Below are 24,846 nucleotides of genomic sequence, written 5' to 3'. Positions count from 1 at the left end.
AAGAACTCACCCTACAAAGCCACTCAACTGGATTCATGTATCAGGCAAGCTCAGAGGTAAGAACTCACCCCACAAAGCCACTCAACTGGATTCATGTATCAGGCAAGCTCAGAGGTAAGAACTCACCCTACAAAGCCACTCAACTGGATTCATGTATCAGGCAAGCTCAGAGGTAAGAACTCACCCCACAAAGCCCCTCAACTGGATTCATGTATCAGGCAAGCTCAGAGGTAAGAACTCACCCCACAAAGCCACTCAACTGGATTCATGTATCAGGCAAGCTCAGAGGTAAGAACTCACCCTACAAAGCCACTCAACTGGATTCATGTATCAGGCAAGCTCAGAGGTAAGAACTCACCCTACAAAGCCACTCAACTGGATTCATGTATCAGGCAAGCTCAGAGGTAGGAACTCACCCCACAAAGCCACTCAACTGGATTCATGTATCAAGCAAGCTCAGAGGTAAGAACTCACCCTACAAAGCCACTCAACTGGATTCATGTATCAGGCAAGCTCAGAGGTAAGAACTCACCCTACAAAGCCCCTCAACTGGATTCATGTATCAGGCAAGCTCAGAGGTAAGAACTCACCCTACAAAGCCACTCAACTGGATTCATGTATCAAGCAAGCTCAGAGGTAAGAACTCACCCCACAAAGCCACTCAACTGGATTCATGTATCAGGCAAGCTCAGAGGTAAGAACTCACCCTACAAAGCCACTCAACTGGATTCATGTATCAAGCAAGCTCAGAGGTAAGAACTCACCCTACAAAGCCACTCAACTGGATTCATGTATTAGGCAAGCCAAGAGGTAAGAATAAATAGAGGTATACAAAAACAAAAACACAAACAAACACATGAGCACAGATAGACACACAGCCAGAAACACAGAAAGAGAGAGAAGGTAAGAGAGAAAGAAAGAAAGGAAAGAAAGAAAGAGAAAAAGTAATAAAACATTACCCACTAGTGATGTTCCCTCTTATTTTATCATACATGGTGATCAATGTGGGAGTAAAGGAACACTGAGGAGGTTGTTTCATCCAATGCCTGTTTGCCTGAGGTTGATGATAGGTGCTTGTATGAGTGTACACATGCATATATACAAACTCACATTCAAAACGCACACATGTGAACACACGCGGACACACACATACATACACACATGCCCCCAGGCCTGGAGGGAAGCAAAAGTAATTATGCTACCCAAGAATAGTAAAGACCCCTTTACTGGCTAAAATTTGGTTTGATACAATGCTATTTTACTGTAAACAAATTGACAAAAGACTTTCAGCAAGCTTGTAGGGGAGGACATTCAACAAGCACAGCACTTACACAAATGACTGATGATTGACAGAGAAATTGATGATAAAAAGATTTTGAGAGCTGTTTTGTTAGACCTCAATGCGGTTTTAGACATTATCGATCATAGTCTGCTGATGGAAAGACGTATGCATTATGGTTTTACACCCCCCGTTATATTGTGGATAAAGAGTTACCTGTCTAACAGAACACAGAGGGTGTTCTTTAACTTCACTAGGGTAGGGGGCAGCATTCAGAATTTTGGATGAAAAGCATGCCCAAATGAAACTGCCTGCTACTCAGGCCCATAAGCTAGGATATGCATATAATTAGTAGATCTGGATAGACAACACACTAAAGTTTCCAAAACTGTTAAAATAATGTCTGTGAGTATAACAGAACTGATATGACAGGCAAAAACCCGAGGAAAATCTAACCAGGAAGCACTATTATTTTTAAAGGCTGTTTTTCCATTGAAAGCATATCCACCATACAAAGACTTAGGACCCAGTTCACGATCTCTATGGCTTCCTCAACATGTGACCAGTATTTAGGCATTGTTTCGGGATTCTACTCTGAAAAATGAGGGAGATACACCGCTTTCAATGAGAGGACAGTGGAAATTTCCATCCATGAACCAAGCACATGATCGGGAGCCCGCATTTCTTGTTTACCTTTTCCATTGACAAAGCTTTTGTCTGGTTGAAATATTATTTATTATTTATGACAAAAAACAACCTGAGGATTGATTTTACACATCGTTTGACATGTTTCTATGAACTTTTATTGTACTTTTTTGACTTTTCGTCTTGGTTTTGAGAGCGCGCATTGTGCCTTTCTGAACTAAACGCACCAACAAAATAGAGGTATTTGGACATAAAGATGAACTTTATCGAACAAAACAAACATTTGTGTCTAGCATGGAGACCTGGGAGTGCCACCAGATGAAGATCATCAAAGGTAAGTGATTCATTTTAATGCTATATATGACTTTTGTGACACTTTCCTTGGTTGGAAAATGGCTGTATGGGTTTCTGTGGCTAGGAGCTGACCTACCATAATCACTTTCGCTGTAAAGCCCTTTTGAAATCTGACACAGCGTTTGCATTAAGGAGAAGTTTATCTGTATTCGTATGTTTAACACTTGTACCTTATATCAATGTTTATGATGAGTATTTATGTTATTTGATGTGGCTCTCTGCACTTTCACCTGATGTTTGTTTGAGACAATGCATTTCTGAACATAAAACACCAATTTCAAATGAGGTTTTTTGACATAAAGATTAACTTTATCAAACAAAACACACATTTATTGTGTAACATGAAGTCCTGTGAGTGCTATCTGCTGAAGATCATCAAAGGTTAGTGATTCATTTAATTGCTATTTCTTACTTTGTGAGCCCTCTCCTTGGCTGGAAAAAGGCTGTATGGTTTTCTGTGACTAGGTGCTGACCTAACATAATCGTTTGGTGTGCTTTCGCTGTAAAGCCTATTTGAAATCAGAGACTGTGGCTGGATTTACAATAAGTTTATCTTTAAAATAGTGTAAAATACTTGTATGTTTGAGGAATTTTAATTATGGGATTTCTGTTGTTTTGAATTTGGTGCCCTGCAATTTCACTGGCTGTTGTTGACACTAGCGTTCCACTTGTACCAGAGAGGTTAATGGACGCCTCTGCAACATAAACCCGGTCGAATCGGGAATTCCCCAGGGCAGCTGTCTAGGCCCCTTACTTTTTTCAATCTTTATTAATGACATGCCACTGGCTAAAAAGTCAGTGTGGCTATGTATGCGGATGACTCAACACTACACACAACAGCTACTACAGCGAGTGAAATCACTGCAAAACTTTACAAAGAGCTGCAGTTAGTTTCAGAATGGGTGGCAAGGAATAAATTAGTCCGAAATATTAAAAAAATTAATAGCATTGTATTTGGGACAAATCATTCACTAAACCCTAAATCTAATCTAAATCTTATAATAAATAATGAGGAAATTGAGCAAGTTGAGGTGACTAAACTGCTTGGAGTAACCCTGGATTGCAAACTGTCATGGTCAAAACATGTTGATGTAACAGTATTTAATATAAAAAATATACATTTCACCTTAATTTAACCAGGTAGGCTAGTTGAGAAGTTCTCATTTGCAACTGCGACCTGGCCAAGATAAAGAATAGCAATTCGACAAATACAACAACGCAGAGTTACACATGGAATAAACAAAACATAGTCAATAATACAGCAGAACAAAAGAAAACAAAAAGTCTATATACAGTGAGTGCAAATGAGGTAAGATAAGGGAGTTAAGGTGGTTATGATGTCGTTTAGGACCTTGAGCGTGGCTGAGGTGCACCCTTGACCAACTCTGAAACCAGATTGCATAGCGGAGAAGGTACAGTGGGATTTGAAATGGTCGGTAATCTGTTTATTAACTTGGCTTTCTTCTTAGCTAGCTACATTTGTATCAAAGATAATTGCTTAATTATCGTACTTCGTCGTCCTAACGTATCTGCCCAGCAGCTAGCTAAGCATCTAGCTAACATCCACTGTCCACCAGCACTGTAGAAACTATTACACTCAACTGAACGACTCGATTAGCGTAGTGTCAGCTAGCTACATAGTTGTCTTCGCTGTCTTCGTATCCAAGATAATTGTGTAGTTTAGAGTGTGTAGACTTAGAGTGATTATCTTAATTTACCGAGGTTAGCTAGCCAGCTATTTGTCGTCCTTAACGTAGGAGATGCTGCTAGCTAGCTAGCCAACAGCTAGCCAACCTCTACCGAATTGAACTTCAACTACCCGGTCAACATTCCGCGTCGCTCCACAGGTAGTATCACATTTTCATTTCACTTCATTACAGTACAACGGTTTGATTTGTTTGATCGTAGCTAGCCAGCTACATAGCCGTCTTTGTATCTAAGACAATTGTGTAGTCTAGAGCGATTTTCTAGGTTAGCTGGCCAGCTATTGTCGTTCTTTTAACGTAGCTAGCCAGCTAGCCCCCGAATAGCAGCACTGTAGAAACTATTACAGTACAACGGTTTGATTTGTTTGATCGTAGCTAGCTAGCTACATAGCCGTCTTTGTATCTAAGACAATTGTGTAGCCTAGAGCGATTTTCTAGGTTAGCTAGCCAGCTATTGTCGTTCTTTTAAGGTAACGTAACGCAATCAACCTGCTAGCTAGCCAGCTAGCCCCGAATAGCAGCACTGTAGAAACTATTACACTCGACGGAACGACTTGATTAGTGTAGTGTCAACATCGCAGCCACTACCAGCTAGCCTACTCCAGCAGTACTGTATCATTTCAATCATTTTAGTCGATAAGATTCTTGCTACGTAAGCCTAACTTTCTGAACATTCGAGACGTGTAGTCCACTTGTCATTCCAATCTCCTTTGCATTAGCGTAGCCTCTTCTGTAGCCTGTCAACTATGTGTCTATCTATCCCTGTTCTCTCCTCTCTGCACAGACCATACAAACGCTCCACACCGCGTGGCCGCGGCCACCCTAATCTGGTGGTCCCAGCGCGCACGACCCACGTGGAGTTCCAGGTCTCCGGTAGCCTCTGGAACTGCCGATCTGCGGCCAACAAGGCAGAGTTCATCCCAGCCTATGCCTCCCTCCAGTCCCTCGACTTCTTGGCACTGACGGAAACATGGATCACCACAGATAACACTGCTACTCCTACTGCTCTCTCTTCGTCCGCCCACGTGTTCTCGCACACCCCGAGAGCTTCTGGTCAGCGGGGTGGTGGCACCGGGATCCTCATCTCTCCCAAGTGGTCATTCTCTCTCTCTCCCTTACCCATCTGTCTATCGCCTCCTTTGAATTCCATGCTGTCACAGTTACCAGCCCTTTCAAGCTTAACATCCTTATCATTTATCGCCCTCCAGGTTCCCTCGGAGAGTTCATCAATGAGCTTGATGCCTTGATAAGCTCCTTTCCTGAGGACGGCTCACCTCTCACAGTCCTGGGCGACTTTAACCTCCCCACGTCTACCTTTGACTCATTCCTCTCTGCCTCCTTCTTTCCACTCCTCTCCTCTTTTGACCTCACCCTCTCACCTTCCCCCCTACTCACAAGGCAGGCAATACGCTCGACCTCATCTTTACTAGATGCTGTTCTTCCACTAACCTCATTGCAACTCCCCTCCAAGTCTCCGACCACTACCTTGTATCCTTTTCCCTCTCGCTCTCATCCAACACTTCCCACACTGCCCCTACTCGGATGGTATCGCGCCGTCCCAACCTTCGCTCTCTCTCCCCCGCTACTCTCTCCTCTTCCATCCTATCATCTCTTCCCTCTGCTCATACCTTCTCCAACCTATCTCCTGATTCTGCCTCCTCAACCCTCCTCTCTTCCCTTTCTGCATCCTTTGACTCTCTATTTCCCCTATCCTCCAGGCCGGCTCGGTCCTCCCCTCCCGCTCCGTGGCTCAACGACTCATTGCGAGCTCACAGAACAGAGCTCCGGGCAGCCGAGCGGAAATGGAGGAGAACTCGCCTCCCTGCGGACCTGGCATCCTTTCACTCCCTCCTCTCTACATTTTCCTCCTCTGTCTCTGCTGCTAAAGCCACTTTCTACCACTCTAAATTCCAAGCATCTGCCTCTAACCCTAGGAAGCTCTTTGCCACCTTCTCCTCCCTCCTGATCCTCCTCCCCCTCCCCCCCCCTCCTCCCTCTCTGCAGATGACTTCGTCAACCATTTTGAAAAGAAGGTCGACGACATCCGATCCTCGTTTGCTAAGTCAAACGACACCGCTGGTTCTGCTCACACTGCCCTACCCTGTGCTCTGACCTCTTTCTCCCCTCTCTCTCCAGATGAAATCTCGCTTCTTGTGACGGCCGGCCGCCCAACAACCTGCCCTCTTGACCCTATCCCCTCCTCTCTTCTCCAGACCATTTCCGGAGACCTTCTCCCTTACCTCACCTCGCTCATCAACTCATCCCTGACCGCTGGCTACGTCCCTTCCGTCTTCAAGAGAGCGAGAGTTGCACCCCTTCTGAAAAAACCTACACTCGATCCCTCCGATGTCAACAACTACAGACCAGTATCCCTTCTTTCTTTTCTCTCCAAAACTCTTGAACGTGCCGTCCTTGGCCAGCTCTCCCGCTATCTCTCTCAGAATGACCTTCTTGATCCAAATCAGTCAGGTTTCAAGACTAGTCATTCAACTGAGACTGCTCTTCTCTGTATCACGGAGGCGCTCCGCACTGCTAAAGCTAACTCTCTCTCCTCTGCTCTCATCCTTCTAGACCTATCGGCTGCCTTCGATACTGTGAACCATCAGATCCTCCTCTCCACCCTCTCCGAGTTGGGCATCTCCGGCGCGGCCCACGCTTGGATTGCGTCCTACCTGACAGGTCGCTCCTACCAGGTGGCGTGGCGAGAATCTGTCTCCTCGCCACGCGCTCTCACCACTGGTGTCCCCCAGGGTTCTGTTCTAGGCCCTCTCCTATTCTCGCTATACACCAAATCACTTGGCTCTGTCATAACCTCACATGGTCTCTCCTATCATTGCTATGCAGACGACACACAATTAATCTTCTCCTTTCCCCCTTCTGATGACCAGGTGGCGAATCGCATCTCTGCATGTCTGGCAGACATATCAGTGTGGATGACGGATCACCACCTCAAGCTGAACCTCGGCAAGACGGAGCTGCTCTTCCTCCCGGGGAAGGACTGCCCGTTCCATGATCTCGCCATCACGGTTGACAACTCCATTGTGTCCCCCTCCCAGAGCGCTAAGAACCTTGGCGTGATCCTGGACAACACCCTGTCGTTCTCAACCAACATCATGGCGGTGGCCCGTTCCTGTAGGTTCATGCTCTACAACATCCGCAGAGTACGACCCTGCCTCACACAGGAAGCGGCACAGGTCCTAATCCAGGCACTTGTCATCTCCCGTCTGGATTACTGCAACTCGCTGTTGGCTGGGCTCCCTGCCTGTGCCATTAAACCCCTACAACTCATCCAGAACGCCGCAGCCCGTCTGGTGTTCAACCTTCCCAAGTTCTCTCACGTCACCCCGCTCCTCCGCTCTCTCCACTGGCTTCCAGTTGAAGCTCGCATCCGCTACAAGACCATGGTGCTTGCCTACGGAGCTGTGAGGGGAACGGCACCGCAGTACCTCCAGGCTCTGATCAGGCCCTACACCCAAGCAAGGGCACTGCGTTCATCCACCTCTGGCCTGCTCGCCTCCCTACCACTGAGGAAGTACAGTTCCCGCTCAGCCCAGTCAAAACTGTTCGCTGCTCTGGCCCCCCAATGGTGGAACAAACTCCCTCACGACGCCAGGACAGCGGAGTCAATCACCACCTTCCGGAGACACCTGAAACCCCACCTCTTCAAGGAATACCTAGGATAGGATAAGTAATCCTTCTCACCCCCCCCTCCCCCTTAATGATTTAGATGCACTATTGTAAAGTGGCTGTTCCACTGGATGTCAGAAGGTGAATTCACCAATTTGTAAGTCGCTCTGTGGTCCTGTGTGGCTCAGTCGGTAGAGCATGGCGCTTGCAACGCCAAGCGTCGTGGGTTCGATTCCCGCTGGGGCCACCCATATGTAAAAGTAGTGGCCCCAGCCGACTTGTAAGTCGCTTTGGACAAAAGCGTCTGCTAAATGGGATATATTATTATTATTATAAGAGCGTCTGCTAAATGACTTAAATGTAAATGTAAATGTCTGTAGCAGTTTGGGTCTAGAGTGTCACCCCCTTTGAAGAGGGGGATGACCGCGGCAGCTTTCCAATCTTTGGGAATCTCAGACGATATGAAAGAGAGGTTGAACAGGCTAGTAATAGGGGTTGCAACAATTTCGGCAGATGATTTTAGAAAGAGAGGGTCCAGATTGTCTAGCCAAGCTGATTTGTAGGGGTCCAGATTTTGCAGCTCTTTCAGAACATCAGCTATCTGGATTTGGGTACAGGACAAACGGTGGGGGCTTTGGCGGGTTGCTGTGGAGGGTGCCGGGCAGTTGACCGGGGTAGGGGTAGCCAGGTGGAAAGCATGGCCAGCCATAGAGAAATGCTTATTGAAATTCTCAATTATAGTGGATTTTGTTTCCTAGCCTCAGAGCAGTAGATAGCTGGGAGGAGGTGCTCTTATTCTTCATGGACTTTACTGTGTCCCAGAATTTTTTTGAGTTAGTACTACAGGATGCAAATTTCTGTTTAAAAAAGCTAGCCTTAGCTTTCCTAACTGCCTGTGTATATTTGTTCCTAACTTCTCTGAAAAGTTTCATATCACAGGGGCTATTCGATGCTAATGCAGAACGCCACAGGATGTTTTTGTGCTGGTCAAGGGCAGACAGGTCTGGAGTGAACCAAGGACTATATCTATTCCTAGTTCTAAATTTTTTGAATGGGGCATGCTTATTTAAGGTAGTGAGGAAGGTACTTTTAAAGAATAGCAAGGCATCATCTACTGACGGGATGAAGTCAATGTCATTCCAGGATACCCCGGCCAGGTCAATTAGAAAGGCCTGCTCGCAGAAGTGTTTTAGGGAGCGTTTGACAGTGATGAGGGGTGGTCGTTTGGTCGCAGACCCATTACGGATGCAGGCAATGAGGCAGTGATCGCTGAGATCTTGATTGAAAACAGCAGAGGTGTATTTGGAGGGTGAGTTATTTCGGATGACATCTATGAGGGTGCCCGTGTTTACGAATTTGGAGTTGTACCTGGTAGGTTCATTGATCATTTGTGTGAGATTGAGGGCATCAAGCTTGGATTGTAGGATGGCCAGGATGTTAAGCATGTCCCAGTTTAGCTAACCTAGTAGCACGAGCTCAGAAGATAGATGGGGGGCAATCAATTCACATATGGTATCGAGGGCACAGCTGGGGGCAGAGGGAGGTCTATAGCAAGCGGCAACAGTGAGAGCCTTGTTTCTGGAAAGGTGAATTTTTAGAAGTAGAAGCTCAAATTGTTTGGGTACAGACTTGAATAGTAATACAGAACTCTGCAGGCTATCTTTGCAGTAGATTGCAACACCACCCCCTTTGGCAGTTCTATCTTGACGGAAAATGTTATAGTTAGCGATGGAGATTTCAAGGTTTTTGGTGGTTTTCCTAAGCTATGATTCAGACACGACTAAGACATCCGGGTTGGCAGAGTGTGCTAAAGCAGTGAGTAGGCTTCTAATGTTAACATGCATGAAACCAAGGCTTTTACGGTTACAGAAGTCAACAAATGAGAGCACCTGGGGAGTGGGAGTGGAGCTGGGCACTGCAGGACCTGGATTATCCTCTCCATCACCAGAATAACAGAGGAGAAGTAGGATAAGGGTACGGCTAAATGCTATACGAACTGGCCGTCTAGCATGTTCGGAACAGAGAGTAAAAGGAGCTGGTTACTGGGCACATTGGCATAGATTCAAGGCATAGTGTAAAGACAAAGGTAAGGTAGGATGTGAGTACATTGGAGGTAAACCTAGGCATTGAGTAATGATGAGAGAGATATAGTCTCTAGAGACATTTAAACCAGGTGATGTCATCGCATATGTAGGAGTTGGAACAACATGGTTGGTTAAGGCATATTGAGCAGGGCTAGAGGCTCTACAGTGAAATAAGACAGTAATCACTAACCAGGACAGTAATGGACGAGGCAAATTGATATTAGAGAGAGGCATGCATAGTCAAGTGAACATATGGGTCCAGTGAGTGGTTGGGCTGACTGGGAACACGGCGATTCAGACAGTTAGCAGGCCGGGGCTAAACAAGCTAGCAGTTAGCAGACCGGGGCTGGCAAGCTAGAAGTTAGCAGACCGGGTTAGCAAGCAAGCAGTTAGCAGGGGCTAGCAGTTAGCAGACCAGGGCAGGCAAGCTAGCAGTTAGTAGGCCGGGGCTAGCAAGTTAGCCTTTGGGGGACGTCACGATGGGGGTAAGTCTGTTTTTGCCTCTTCGTGCAGTGACGTCGATAGGCCAGTCATGTAGTTAGTAGGGTTCCAAGTAGCTCTAGGTAGCTAGCAGGCCTAGCAGATTAGCAGAATGGGCCTTCAGCAGGTGTCGCACTTGAGGGGCCTGTTGGAAACCTCGGGCAGATTATGTCGGTATTCCAGTCTTAGAGGATCGGTGAGGTTCCGTGCCCCGTACTGGCAGTAGAAGGGGTCCGGATATTGTAGCCCAGGAGTGAGCCGGGAGATGGTTCTAGCATGGGCTAGCCCCAGGCTAGTTGGTGCTAGCTCCGGGACGGAAACGTTAGCCAGGAGTAGTCAACCCTGGTTGCGGTTAGCTAGCTGTGATGATCCAGATGAAAAGGTTCAGAGTTTGTGGTAGGAATTTGGGGATATGGAGAGAAAAATAGGTCCGGTATACTCTGGTTTGAAACGCGTTGTACGAACTGGTGAGAGTTTTCTGAGCTAAAGGTTAGCTGATGAACGCTAGCAGTGGTTAGCTGACTGATAGCTGGTTAGCTAGCTAAAAAAAACAGTAGCTAAGCAGGGGAGAAGTCTGTCCACAATAAAGTGATGCTATGCCTTTTTAACAATACTATCAACAAGACAGGTCCTACATGCTCTCGTTTTGTCGCTCCTGGACAGCCGTGTGGTCACTTGCCACAAAGAGGGACCTAAGAAAATTACAATTGGCTCAGAACAGGGCAGCACGACTGGCCCTTAATAAATGTTCACGGAGAGCTAACATTAATAATATGCTTGTAAGTCTCTCATGGCTCAAAGTGGAGGAGAGATTGACTTCATCACTACTTGTTTTTGCAAAAAGTGTTGAAATGCTGAATGCACTGAGGTGTCTGTTTAAACTACTGGCACACAGGCCGGACACCCATGTATACCCCACAAGACATGCCACAAGAGGTCTCTTCACAATCCCCAAGTCAAGAACAGACTATGGGAGACACACAGTACTACATAGAGCCATGGCTACATGGAACTCTATTCCACATCAGGTAACTGATGCAAGCACTATAATAAGACACGCAGTCTACACACATGTACACATGGATGTTGTATTGTAAATATGTGATATTGGAGTAGAGGCCTGAGGGAACACACTAAATATATTGGGTAAAGTGTTATGAAATGTAATGTCATGTAATATTTTAAACTGTATATAACTGTCTTAATTTTGCTGGACCCCAGGAAGAATATGGGGATCCATAACAAATACAAATTCAAATACCAATGTAAATGGTCTCGGATGGTTGAGGGGCAGCTCTCAGGGAACTGTGGGGGGGGGATCTTGGGCGGTTGGTGGCCTGGCGGTTGGTAGCTTGGGCCGGTGGACGATAGGTTGCTGGTTCGGGTCCCCGTTTTGACTTGGTGGGAGATCTGTCGACGTGTCCTTGGGCAGGGCGTTGATCCTGGTTGCGTCTGTGGGTCGCTCAAGATGGGAGTCTGTTAGATGACTGAATGTAATGTAAATTTGGAGTGGCTTCACCGCACGTAGATTGTATGTTTTAATATTCAATAATAAAAAATACAAAAATGGCTGGGGAGGGCCACATACTCCTTACTTTTTTGATGTCTAGATTAGAATAACTGTATCCAATTATATTTTCTATTTTCATTAGCTGGTCTTCTAATACAAAGGAAGGTGATGCAGGGGTGAACAACACAATATGTGTGTCTGTCGGTCTGTGGTTTTAGCTATCAAAGCGGTGGAAATGGACACTTCAGATTCAAATCTAAGTAGTCTGAGTCGTGTTCAGTGTCCTGAAGCAAACCCTCACCCCCTCTGACACTGTCTTTCATACGCACAACACACAGTATCATGTTTTGAAGCGACCCCTGCCAAACCAAACTGTAGCATGGACAAAATCGCTTTGCTAATCTGCTGTTTGATAAGCCCTAGACACAAGACTCCATGGAGTGGTTCTTATCACACGGGTAATGTGCCGCACGCGCATAACATTAAACACCTCACACACACATACAGTATGAGGAATAAAACACCTCACTCACACACACATATCGTATGAGGCCGAAAACACCTCACTCACACACACACATATCGTATGAGGCATAAAACACCTCACGAACACACACACATATTTGCACATACTGTATATACGCACACACACACACACACAAACAATAAACAGTACATATGCACAGGCACACACACACGAAACAGGCCTCACCGGTCCACCACTATAACCATTAAAGGGCCCAGTCTTCCGCAGGAGAGATAAACAGCTATCGTAAAATAACAGAAAGGCTAAGGCTCTGCATTTGTATTCAGTGCTGCTATTCTATACAATCATAACCAAATCTCAACCTAATCACATACGTAAATGTAACACATGAAAATAATCTTCACAGGGAAATTATCTTAAATAAACCATTTAGGAAGAATAATGTTTACATTGGAAGAAGTGTTTCTTGGCTATCGCCCCAACGGCTTAGCTGTAGCTGTTATTATCAATGAATTCTTTATAACCTGAGCCAAGTTATTGTGCTGTTTTGTTCGGTCGTAGACATTGGCTACTTCAAGTACAAAGCCATAAGCAATTGTAATAAGGAGGGGAGAGCTAAGATTAATTATTTTATCAGTTGAGTCATTGTTTGAGCTAGATTGACATTTTCCCTGGCACAAAGCAGTCGTCTTGGGATGGAATACAACAATAGTTAGACACACAAGAGCAGGGCCACAGTGGCGTCTAGCTAGCCACTTAAGTTTAAGATCACAAGAAATGACTTTGTTCGCTTGCTCTAATGATAATAGCCTACCTACATAACTATACGTGACTGTTCCATTTTACTTAGTGATATCAAGTTACCCATGCATGTATTTTCATTTAATTTCTGAATAAAAACATACGAAACAAACCTGGCTACTGTTTTGTATTTGATGCCCTAAGTTTCATGTAGTTTTCATAGATCTTCACGAAAATGCATGTCAAACATATTGAATACCTTGGCTTTTTCAAGGAAGATTAATTTAAAATAAAGATCAAATTTTCTCATGCTCGATAAGCTCTCTACTCAGTGGTCAATGCTATGTAGCCTACATTCCCAAAGCTTTGAACAATCTCAAGTGATACTGGATACTGAAATTCTACATCTTTTCACAAAGGACAGACCCGTAACACAACACAAAGCAGTCAGTGTTGACCATGGTATGGACTACGTCTGTTTTTCTCAAATGTGAGTGTGGGGGAAGCAAACCCCAGACCCCACCCCAGCAACCAAGCACCCCATACCTCTCCCCCTCCATAGGGACAGCTGTCAGACTGAGTTTCAAACCAAAAGCGTCACTCTCTGGTGTCCCCAACCCCCTACTGTCTCTCCTGACATCATCACTGCGAGACGCACTGAGCATAATCAACTCAGCTATTGTCTAACTCGGTGCAATCCATCAATTACAGAGACACATTGTGGGCAAACACTATTCTCACTGCACATATATTGTACAGACCATCTGACACAAGTTGTTTAAAGATGTTGAGATGAAGGGGGAGAACGAAGAGGTGTGGAGGAAGGGAGAAAGAGTAGGATAAAAGAGCTGGAGGGAGAAACTATATGGATGTGTCTTTGGATAGATAGACTGATAGATTGATAGATGAATGTCTGGGTGAGCAGATCATACATTGAATATTGATCAGGAAACAGGATGTATCAGCTATCAGAGCCTTGTTGCCGGTGTCTGATCCCTCCCTGTGTGGGAAACTGTAGTAGAACCTGACCATAGAACCTTCACTTAGTGTACTGGGTCAACCAACTACTCAATGGTTTTAAATGGTTTCCACTGCTCACATGACCATGTATGGTCTCGTTTGGAATACAGAAGGAAAAAACACTATTGGGTGGCTACTGGAGTACAGCCAGCCCATTGCAGCTGTCCCTAAATATACTGAACAAAAATATTAACACAACATGTAAAGTGTTGGTCCAATGTTTCATGAGCTAAAGTAAAAGATCCCAGAATTGTTCCATACTCATAAAAAGCATATTTCTCTCAAATGTTGTGCACAAATTTGTTTACATGTCTGTTAGTGAGCATTCCTCCTTTGCTAAGATAATCCATCCACCTGACAGGTGTGGCATATCTAGAAGCTGATTAAACAGCGTGATCATTACAGAAGTGCACCTTGTGCTGGGGACAATAAAAGTCCTCTAAAATGTGAAGTTTTGTCACACAACACTATGCCACCGATGTCTCAAGTTTTGAGGGAGCATGCAATTGGCATGCTGACTGCAGGAATGTCCACCAGAGCTGTTGCCAGAAAATGTAATGTTAATTTCTCTACCATAAGCCGCCTCCAACGTTGTTTTAGAGAATTTGGCAGTACGTCCAACCCGCCTCACAACCGCAGACCACGTGTAACCACATCAGCCCAGGACCTCCACATCCAGCTTCTTCACCTGCGGGATCATCTGAGACCAGCCACCTGGACAGCTAAAGAATTTCTGCACTAACTGTCAGAAACCGTCTCAGGGAAGCTCATCTACGTGCTCGTTGTCCTCACCAGGGTCTTGACCTGAATTCGGCGTTACAACCAAATTCAGTGGGCGAATGGCCACTGGCATGCTGGAGAAGTTGTGCTCTTCACGGATGAATCGCGGTTTCAACTGAACCAGCCAAATGGTATATTGTCGTGTGGGCGAGCAGTTTGTCCCATGGTGGCAGTGGGGTTATGGTGTGGCCAGGCATAAGCTACGGACAACAAACACAATTGCATTTTATCGATGGAAATTTGAATGCACATAGATACCACAACGAGATACTGAGGCCCATTGTCGTACCATTCATCCACCACCATCACTTCATTATTCAGCATGATAATGCACTGCCCCATGTTGCAAGGATCTCCACTCAATTCCTGGAAGCTGAAAAGGTCCCAGTTCTTCCATGGCCTGCTTACTCACCAGACATGTCACTGATTGAGCATGTTTGGGATGCTCTGGATTGATGTGTACAACAGCACGTTCCAGTTCCCACCAATATCCAGCAACTTCACACAGCAATTGAAGAGGAGTGGAACAACATTCCACATGGCACAATCAACAGCCCGATCAACTTTATGCAAAGGAAATGTGTCACGCTGCATGAGGCAAATGGGGGTCACACCAGATACTGACTGGTTTTCTGATTTTTAAATGGTACAGTGGGGGAAAAAATATTTAGTCAAGCACCAATTATGCAAGTTCTCCCACTTAAAAATATGAGAGAGGCCTGTAATTTTCATCATAGGTACACTTCAACTATGACAGACAAAATGAGAAAAAAAATCCAGAAAATGACATTGTAGGATTTTTAATTAATTAATTTGCAAATTATGGTGGAAAATAAGTATTTGGTCAAAAACAAAAGTTTCTCAATACTTTGTTTTATACCCTTTGTTGGCAATGACAGAGGTCAAACGTTTTCTGTAAGTCTTCACAAGGTTTTCACACACTGTTGCTGGTATTTTGGCCCATTCCTCCATGCAGATCTCCTCTGGAGCAGTGATGTTTTGGGGCTGTTGCTGGGCAACTCTCAACTCCCTCCACTTTCAACTCCCTCCAAATATGTTCTATGGGGTTGAGATCTAGAGACTGACTAGGCCACTCCAGGACCTTGAAATGCTTCTTACGAAGCCACTCCTTCGTTGCCCAGGCGGTGTGTTTGGGATCATTGTCATGCTGAAAGACCCAGCCAGGTTTCATCTTCAATGCCCTTGCTGATGGAAGGAGGTTTTCACTCAAAATCTCACGATACATGGCCCCATTCATTCTTTCCTTTACACGGATCAGTCATATGGGTCCCTTTGCAGAAAAACAGCCCCAAAGCATGATGTTTCCACCCCCATGCTTCACAGTAGGTATGGTGTTCTTTGGATGCAACTCAGCATTCTTTGTCCCCCAAACACGACGAGTTGAGTTTTTACCAAAAAGTTATATTTTGGTTTCATCTGTCCATATGACATTCTCCTAATCTTCTTCTGGATCATCCAAATGCTCTCTAGCAAACTTCAGACGGACCTGGATAAGTACTGACTTAAGCAGGGGGACACGTCTGGCACTGCAGGATTTGAGTCCCTGGCGGCGTAGTGTGTTACTGATGGTAGGCTTTGTTTCTTTGGTCCCAGCTCTCTGCAGGTCATTCACTAGGTCCCCCCATGTGGTTCTAGGATTTTTGCTCACCGTTCTTGTGATTATTTTGACCCCAAGGGGTGAGATCTTGTGTGGAGCCCCAGATTGAGGGAGATTATCAGTGGTCTTGTATGTCTTCCATTTCCTAATACTTGCTCCCACAGTTGATTTCTTCAAACCAAGCTGCTTACCTATTGCAGATTCAGTCTTCCCAGTCTGGTGCAGGTCTACAATTTTGTTTCTGGTGTCCTTTGACAGCTCTATGGTCTTGGCCATAGTGGAGTTTGAAGTATGACTGTTTGAGGTTGTGGACAGGTGTCTTTTATACTGATAACAAGTTCAAACAGGTGCCTTTAATACAGGTAACGGGTGGAGGACAGAGGAGCCTCTTAAAGAAGAAGTTACAGGTCTGTGAGAGCCAGAAATCTTGCTTGTTTGTAGGTGACCAAATACTTATTTTCCACCATAATTTGCAAATAAATTCATTAAAAATCCTACAGTGTGATTTTCTGGATTTTTTTTCTCATTTTGTCTGTCATAGTTGAAGTGTACCTATGATGAAAATTACAGGCCTCTCATCTTTTTAAGTGGGAGAACTTGCACAATTGGTGGCTGACTAAATACTTTTTTTGCCCCACTGTATCTGTGATCAACAGGATGCATATCTGTATTCCTAGTCATGTGAAATCCATAGACTTGGGCTTAATTTACTGATTTCCTTATATGAACTGTAACTTAGTAAAATCTTTGAAATTGTTGCATGTTGTGTTGTTAATATTTTTGTTCAGTGTATTTTTGTCTTGATTGCCCCCTAGTGGAGTCCTAAAAAGCCATCTTAAAAACTTTGTTACTCTTTCCATTGGAGTAATCACTGATCTGAAGCTTTCACCTCTCCCTCTCTTCCTCCCTCTCCTTCTCTCTGTCAGTGTGTTTGGCAGGTAAGCCACCCACCTGTATTTTCAGGTGGTTATGTAACCAGACTTTAACCACTGGAGAAGATTACGGAAACAATGTCCTCTTAGCAAGGAGTTTTGGTTTGACAAGTTCACTTCTCGCTCTTTATCTCTGTCTGCCTTTCTCTCATTCCTTTCTGTCTCTCTCCTTCCTGATTCTTCCCTTTCTCTCTTTTTCTTTGTTTCTCTCTGTTCTGTTATGTTCACCTCTCTACTCAAAAATAATAAACAGAGATATTGGGAAAAAAAGAGGGAGGGAGAAGATTCCCAAGGTTCCCATAGCTCCCCACACCTTATCTCGCTTTTCTTCCTTCTCTCATCCTCTTCTCTGGCATACACACTTGTGTCCCAAGCCGATCACAGGGCCCATCTCAGGTGTGAAGCTGCCAGGGTAGTGTTTACACAGGTGGAATACTTTTAGTCAGCACCTGACCCTCTCAGCATGATGTCTCTGATTCAGGCACCTGGTGACAACAGGAACCTTTCACACACACACACACACACACACACACACACAGGAACCACACACACACACACACACACACACACGCTCTTAGGTTTTATTACATACAGTCGGGAGGAACTACTGCATATAAGAGCAACGTCAACTCAACATCATTACGACCAGGAATACGACTTTCCCGAAACGAATCCTGTGTTTTGCCCACCACCCAGGACAATGGATCGGATCCCAGCTGGCGAACCAAAACAACGACGCCGTAAAAGGGGCAGACGAAGCTGTCTTCTGGTCAGGCTCCGGAGACGGGCACATCACGCACTGCTCCAGAGCATACTACTTGCCAATGTCCAGTCTCTTGACAACAAGGTTGATGAAATCCGAGAAAGGGTAGCATTCCAGAGAGACATAAGAGACTGTAAAGTTCTTTGCTTCACGGAAACATGGCTCACTCGAGACACGCTATTGGAGTCAATACAGCCAGCTGTTTTTTTCACGCATCGCGCCGACAGAAACATCAGAAGCATCTTTCTGGTAAGAAGAGGGGCGGGGGGGTATGCCTTATGATTAACGAGACGTAGTGTGATCATAACAACATACGGGAACTCAAGTCCTTCTGTTCACTTGACTTAGAATTCCTCACAATCAAATGTCGACCGCATTATCTACCAAGATAATTATTTTTCGATTATAATCACATCCGCATATATTCCCCCCAAGCAGACACATCGATGGCCCTGAACAAACTTTATTTGACTCTACGTAAACTGGAAACCACATATCCCGAGGCTAAATTCATTGTAGCTAGGGATTTTAACAAGGCTAATCTGAAAACAAGACTCCCTAAATTCTATCAGCATATCGATTTTGCTACCAGGGCTGGTAAAACCCTGGATCATTGTTATTCTAACTTCCGCGACGCATATAAGGCCCTCCCCTGTCCTCCTTTCGGAAAAGCTGAGCACGACTCCATTTTGTTGCTCCCTGCCAATAGAAAGAGACTAAAACAGGAAGCTCCCGCGCTCAGGTCTGTTCAATGCTGGTCTGACCAATCTGATTCCACGCTTCAAGATTGCTTCGATCACGTGGATTGGGATATGTTCCGCATTGCGTAAAAAAACAACATTGATGAATACGCTGATTCGGTGAGCGAGTTTATTAGCAAGTGCATCAGCAATGTTGTACCCACAGCAACTATTAAAACATTCCCAAACCAGAATCCATGGATTGATGGCAGCATTCGCACGAACCACTGCTTTTAACCAGGGCAAGGTGACTGGAAACATGACCGAATACAAACAGTGTAGCAATTCCCTCCGCAAGGCAATCAAACAAGCTAAGCGTCAGTATAGAGACAACGTAGAGTCGCAATTCAACGGCTCAGACACAAGAGGTATGTGGCAGGGTCTACAGTCAATCACGGATTACAAAAAGAAAACCAGCCCCGTCGCCAACCAGGATGTCTTGCTCCCAGACAGACTAAACAACTTCTTTGCTCGATTTGAGGACAATACAGTGCCACTGACACAGCCCTCTACCAAAACCTGCGGACTCTCCTTCACTGCAGCCAACGTGAGTAAAACATTTAAACGTTTTAAACCTAGCAAGGCTGCAGGCCCAGACGGCATCCCCAGCCACGTCATAAGAGCATGCGCAGACCAGCTGGCTGGTGTGTTTACGGACACATTCAATCAATCCTTATCCCAGTCTGCTGTTCCCACATGCTTCAAGAGGGCCACCATTGTTCCTGTTCCCAAGAAAGCTAAGGTAACTGAGCTAAACGACTACCGCCCCGTAGCACTCACTTCCGTCATCATGAAGTGCTTTGAGAGACTAGTCAAGGACCATATCACCTCCACCCTACCTGACACCCTACACCCACTCCAATTTGCTTTCCTCCCCAATAGGTCCACAGACGACGCAATCGCAACCACACTGCACACTGCCCTAACCCATCTGGACAAGAGGAATACCTATGTGAGAATGCTGTTCATCGACCACAGCTCAGCATTTAACACCATAGTACCCTCCAAACTGATGTTGTAGGTAACAACATCTCCACCCCGCTGATCCTCAACACTGGGGCCCCACAAGAGTGCGTTCTGAGCCCTCTCCTGTACTCCCTGTTCACCCACGACTGTGTGGCCATGCACGCCTCCAACTCAATCAACAAGTTTGCAGACAACACTACAGTGATAGGCTTGATTACCAACAACGACAAGACAGCCTACAGGGAGGAGGTGAGGGCCACACCTCAGAGTGTGGTGTCTGGAAAATAACGTCAAGAAAACAAAGGAGATGATCGTGGACTTCAGGATACAACTGAGGGAGCACCCACCTATCCACATCGACGGGACAGTAGTGGAGTGGGTAGTGGGTTTTAAGTTCCTCTGCGTACACATCAAACTGAATTGGTCCACCCACACAGACAGCATGGTGAAGAAGGCGCAGCAGCGCCTCTTCAACCTCAGGAGGCTGAAGAAATTCGGCTTGTCACCAAAAGCACTGACAAACTTTTACAGATGCACAATCGAGAGCATCCTGTCGGGCTGTATCACCGCCTGGTATGGCAACTGCTCCACCCACAACCATAAGGCTCTCCAGAGGGTAGTGAGGTCTGTACAACGCATCACCGGGGGCAAACTACCTGCCCTCCAGGACACCTACACCACCCGAAGTCGCAGGAAGGCCAAAAAGATCATGAAGGATAACAACCACCCGAGCCACTGCCTGTTCATCCCGCTATCATCCAGAAGGTGAGGTCAGTACAGGTGCATCAAAGCAGGGATTGAGAGACCGAAAAACAGATCTATCTCAAAACCAGACTGTTAAACAACCACCACTAACATTGAGTGGCTGCTGCCAACATACTGACTCAACTCCAGCCACTTTAATATTGGAAACATTTATGTAAAAAATGTATCACTAGCCACTTTAAACAATGCCACTTAATATAATGTTTACATACCCTACATTACTCATCTCATATATATATACTGTACTCGATACCATCTACTGCATCTTGCCTATGCCGTTCTGTACCATCACTCATTCATATATATTTCTGTACATATTCTTCATCCCTTTACACTTGTGTGTGTATAAGGCAGTTGTTGTGAAATTGTTAGGTTAGATTACTCGTTGGTTATTACTGCATTGTCGGAAATAGAAGCACAAGCATTTCACTACACTCGCATTAACATCTGCTAACCATGTGTATGTGACAAATAAAATTGGATTTGATTTTGACACACACACACACAGACAGTGATGTAGTGGTACACAGAAAAGTTGGGTAAAACTGTTGAGCCAAAAGTGGGTAAACTCTGTTTACTTGCGTTTAACCTCCACTACACCACTGCACGTGCACACACACACACACTAAAGGTCAGATTACCTGCCCTATCACCCCACAGTTAAGGTCTCTCTCCACAGGTGATAAAGCTAACTGTCTGGCTGGTGTAATACTGGTGTATAGGAGCCAATTTCCTAATACTTCCTCCCACCTCGCTTCTGTTCCTCCGCTCTCTCTAGCTGCTACCCACTCTCCTTTTTCCACTTTCTTTCCCTCATTCTCTTTCTCTCTATCCCATGTTCTCCCTCTGCCTCCTCACTCTTCAATAACTCTCCATCTGTCTCTTTTATCTCCTCTCCTGTCCCTCCTCCGTCTCCTCCCTCTCACATACCTGTCCCTCTCCATCTCTATGACCTCTACCTCTCCCTCCCTCCCCTCCTCCCGCTACCTCTCCCCCTCATTCCCCTCCTCCCGCTACCTCTCCCCCTCATTCCCCTCCTCCCTCTACCTCCCCCCTCACTCCCCCCCTCCCTCCCCCCCTCACTCTACCTCCCCCCCTCACTCCCCTCCTCCCCCTCCGCCCTCCCTCCCCCCTCACTCCCCTCCTCCCTCTCCCTCCCCCCTCCCTCGACCTTTCCCCCTCTCTCTCTAACTCTCATATAAAGGTGGATAGATTGAGCAGAAGCCAGTTAGCCAGGCTAACACAGACCAGTGAATCTCAGCTACGCCAGGAACACCAATCCAAATGTAATTTTCTGCAAGATTACACACGATAATGACTGGCTTTGGAGGACCGCCATAACTGATGGCTTCCAATTATAGATGTATAACTATCGATCTGTCAACACTAGAGAGGGGGGAGTAGAGAGGGAGGGAGGGAGTAAAGCTCTGTAAAGAAATGTTTACTTTGCGAGATGGGAAAAATAATAAAAATGTATTGGAATAATTATATCACTGACAAACATGACCTTAGAATGCAGGCGGAAGATTGAGGAATGTTCTAATAGCTATTCTCAAAACAAAATGTGTAGCGACACACTGTTTTGAGAGAGGAGAGCAGAAAGCTGATAAAAAACCAGTACGGTTTGTATACCGGAGTACAGGACAGATCTCTACCACCTGGACAAAGGTAACACACACACACACACATTTAAATCGAGCCCAAATGCCCTCTAGCCAACTGCCTTGGTCAAAATACCCCACTGTAGATACACACATCCAAATACCCTCTAAATGCCCCCAGTCTAAATATCCCACAACAACCCATCCATGTCCTAAAAACCCATCCAGCCCCTGCACCTGCTCAGTACTTACTCGCTGGTTCCTCCAGACTACTGCAGCCAGCTGCAGTCAGTCAGTCTCAAGGACAAATGCCTCAGCTCTACCCAGCTCTCTTCCTTCCTCTCCTCTCTGTGGCTCAGCGATGCAGCACAGACCTTTCTCTCCTCTACTCCGGACCAGGCAGCACAAGAGTTCACTTACCCCACTCACAGGGGAGTCCTGAGTGTGTGTGATAGGGGGAGAGGATAGAGAGGAAGTAGAGGACACAGCTCTCCTGCATTCCCACAGACACAGGAATTGCTATAGCAGCCTTGCAGAGAGGGGGAGAGAGGGAGGGAAAGAGAGAGGCAATGGCATCACGTTTCAGTGAGGTTCTGTGTCAGCATGTGTTTGATGCAAGTGTAGATGTCAATAAAGATATGCAATTTATGAAGCTGTTTTTGGAAAACAGGTATTTTGTTTTCTGAGGGACTTTTTGAGGGACTTGTGTAAACCATATAAACAATAACAAACATGAATATTATAATATAATATAATAATATATCCCATTTAGCAGACGCTTTTGTCCAAAGCGACTTACAAGTCGGCTGGGGCCACTACTTTTACATATGGGTGGCCCCAGTGGGAAACGAACCCACGACGCTTGGCGTTGCAAGCGCCATGCTCTACCGACTGAGCCACACAGGACTCATATTACTTCTAAACAGTGTTTATTGTTTCAGAGTATCACCACATTTACTTTGTTCCTTCCTGATTGAACTGACATGTAAAACAGTTTTGCACAGTTCTGCTAATAATTGTTAAAGACCAGACCTTGGTAAGAGAAATTGATCTCACATCTGCTCATAATACAAGGGGATTATTTCACACATTACATTGGCATCACTTTATTTTGCAATCCTATTTCAGTTGGTATTTACCAAGGAAATGGAAGAGACTAAAATAACTACAGGACTGTAAAGTAGCGCCCTTCGCTTTATAAAACGTCATTGCCTGTGTCCGAATACCTGTAATAGTTCAAAATAGTAGGCATTTTGGGTATGCACATTTTTATAAGGTTTTATAGTGTGTGATTTTGTATTTCTTTAGTATGCTTTAAATGCCATGATGTCATACTCATTTAGTCTTTTAATCTCGTAGAATTTGCTGCACACGAGGAAGAGAATCTTCTTGCTAGACAACAGCTGATAATCAGCTGAGGACGCGCAGTACTAAAATGACCAAACGGCGGGAATCAACGTAATTGCGCATTAGATGACACATTCTCAGTAGGATGAGACGAGTACAGCTGATATGCTGTTTACTGCATTCGTTTTTAATAAACAGTACGTTCTAAATACTATGTAGTAAAGTGGTATTCAAACTTTTTCAGCGGGGATACCATTATTTTCTCCAGAATTTCTGGCAAACCTCCTCCCACCCCAAATCTAATGAAACAACCTTAAAATCTGTACATTTCGATTTTTACATCAACTAACAACCTTCAACTCATTACATTTCCAGCTTTCTCATCAAAATGAATAGGAACCAATAAATACATTTACTCAAAAACGTTATACATTGTCTCATACAATCATTTCTTGTGCCCCTTCAACCCAAAGAAAATCTGGCAACTCCATTGCATTGGGGTCGCGACCCCGACTTGGAATACCAGATGTAGTACGATTAGTACACAGTATGCAATTTAACTAAGTATTGGGCAAGCCAGATTTACAACCACTGTGAATCATTATTGGAAAGGAGGCATTTCCATGTGATGCATACCAAGCAAGTACAGCGTGATTACTGTTGACTTTTGTTTGGCTTCTTTTTAATAAAATAGACACTATTCTGGAATCTTCAGGGATTGAACATTCTACTTTACAACCATACCATGATTAATTTCCTGAATCATTTACCACACACTTCCCTCAGGCATACCATCTACACATTCCAACATAACTGACCAATATTCCAAAGAAAGCATATGATAGTTTAAATGTAATATATATTACATTTAAACTATTTATTTTTTTAAATTTGCCAGTTACTCTGGTATAACACTAATGTAATGCAACTACAAGTAGTATACATTTAATTACCATGCACTACTTAGCTACCACTTCAGCCATCACCTTTTTGTACTAACCAGAGTAAGTACTAGCTACATAGGTTATACCACTATAGTTACCTTGGAATAATGCCAATGTAATGTGGCATTGCAAAAAATATGTAAAAGAAAATATAAATTCAACCACATGAACATCCATGAGTGATTTTGATGCTTACAATTATTTTAACCTGAAATATATTTTTTTGTCATCCTGTGCAACATCACACAACCATTTGGCTCTGCCATACTTACAGAAAATGGAACGTTGATTGAAGAGAAATTGTATTCTTGTGAAACTGAGCCTTTTAGTGTGTAGTACACACAGTCCAACTATATAGCCTGGCTAGTTGCACACAATCAAACCCAACTACAATGCCTGGTTGTCTTCTCTTCATTCCTTCTCTTTTCCCTGGTATGTTGGACATCAAGTACAAATC

At 44.9% G+C, this 24,846-nt stretch overlaps 1 protein-coding gene across 2 annotated transcripts in view; it reads right to left on the bottom strand.

Annotated features, from left to right (window-relative positions):
- The window catches only part of LOC135557671 (estrogen-related receptor gamma-like), a 53,209-nt gene extending 30,629 nt beyond the window's left edge, over positions 1–22,580 (bottom strand). Inside the window, exon 1 of one of the 2 annotated variants that reach the window (XM_064991174.1) lies at positions 22,351–22,580. The gene's annotated coding sequence lies outside the window, so the exon portion shown is untranslated. Of the gene's footprint in view, positions 1–17,576; positions 17,591–22,350 lie in introns of those variants that run through there. The other variant, XM_064991175.1, reaches the window with a different exon arrangement.
- Positions 22,581–24,846: the final 2,266 nt, after the last annotated feature.

This window comes from Oncorhynchus masou, chromosome 16 (genome assembly GCF_036934945.1).
Source record: "Oncorhynchus masou masou isolate Uvic2021 chromosome 16, UVic_Omas_1.1, whole genome shotgun sequence".
In the NCBI taxonomy this organism is placed as follows: domain Eukaryota; kingdom Metazoa; phylum Chordata; class Actinopteri; order Salmoniformes; family Salmonidae; genus Oncorhynchus; species Oncorhynchus masou.
This window is presented reverse-complemented; position numbering and strand designations above follow the sequence as displayed.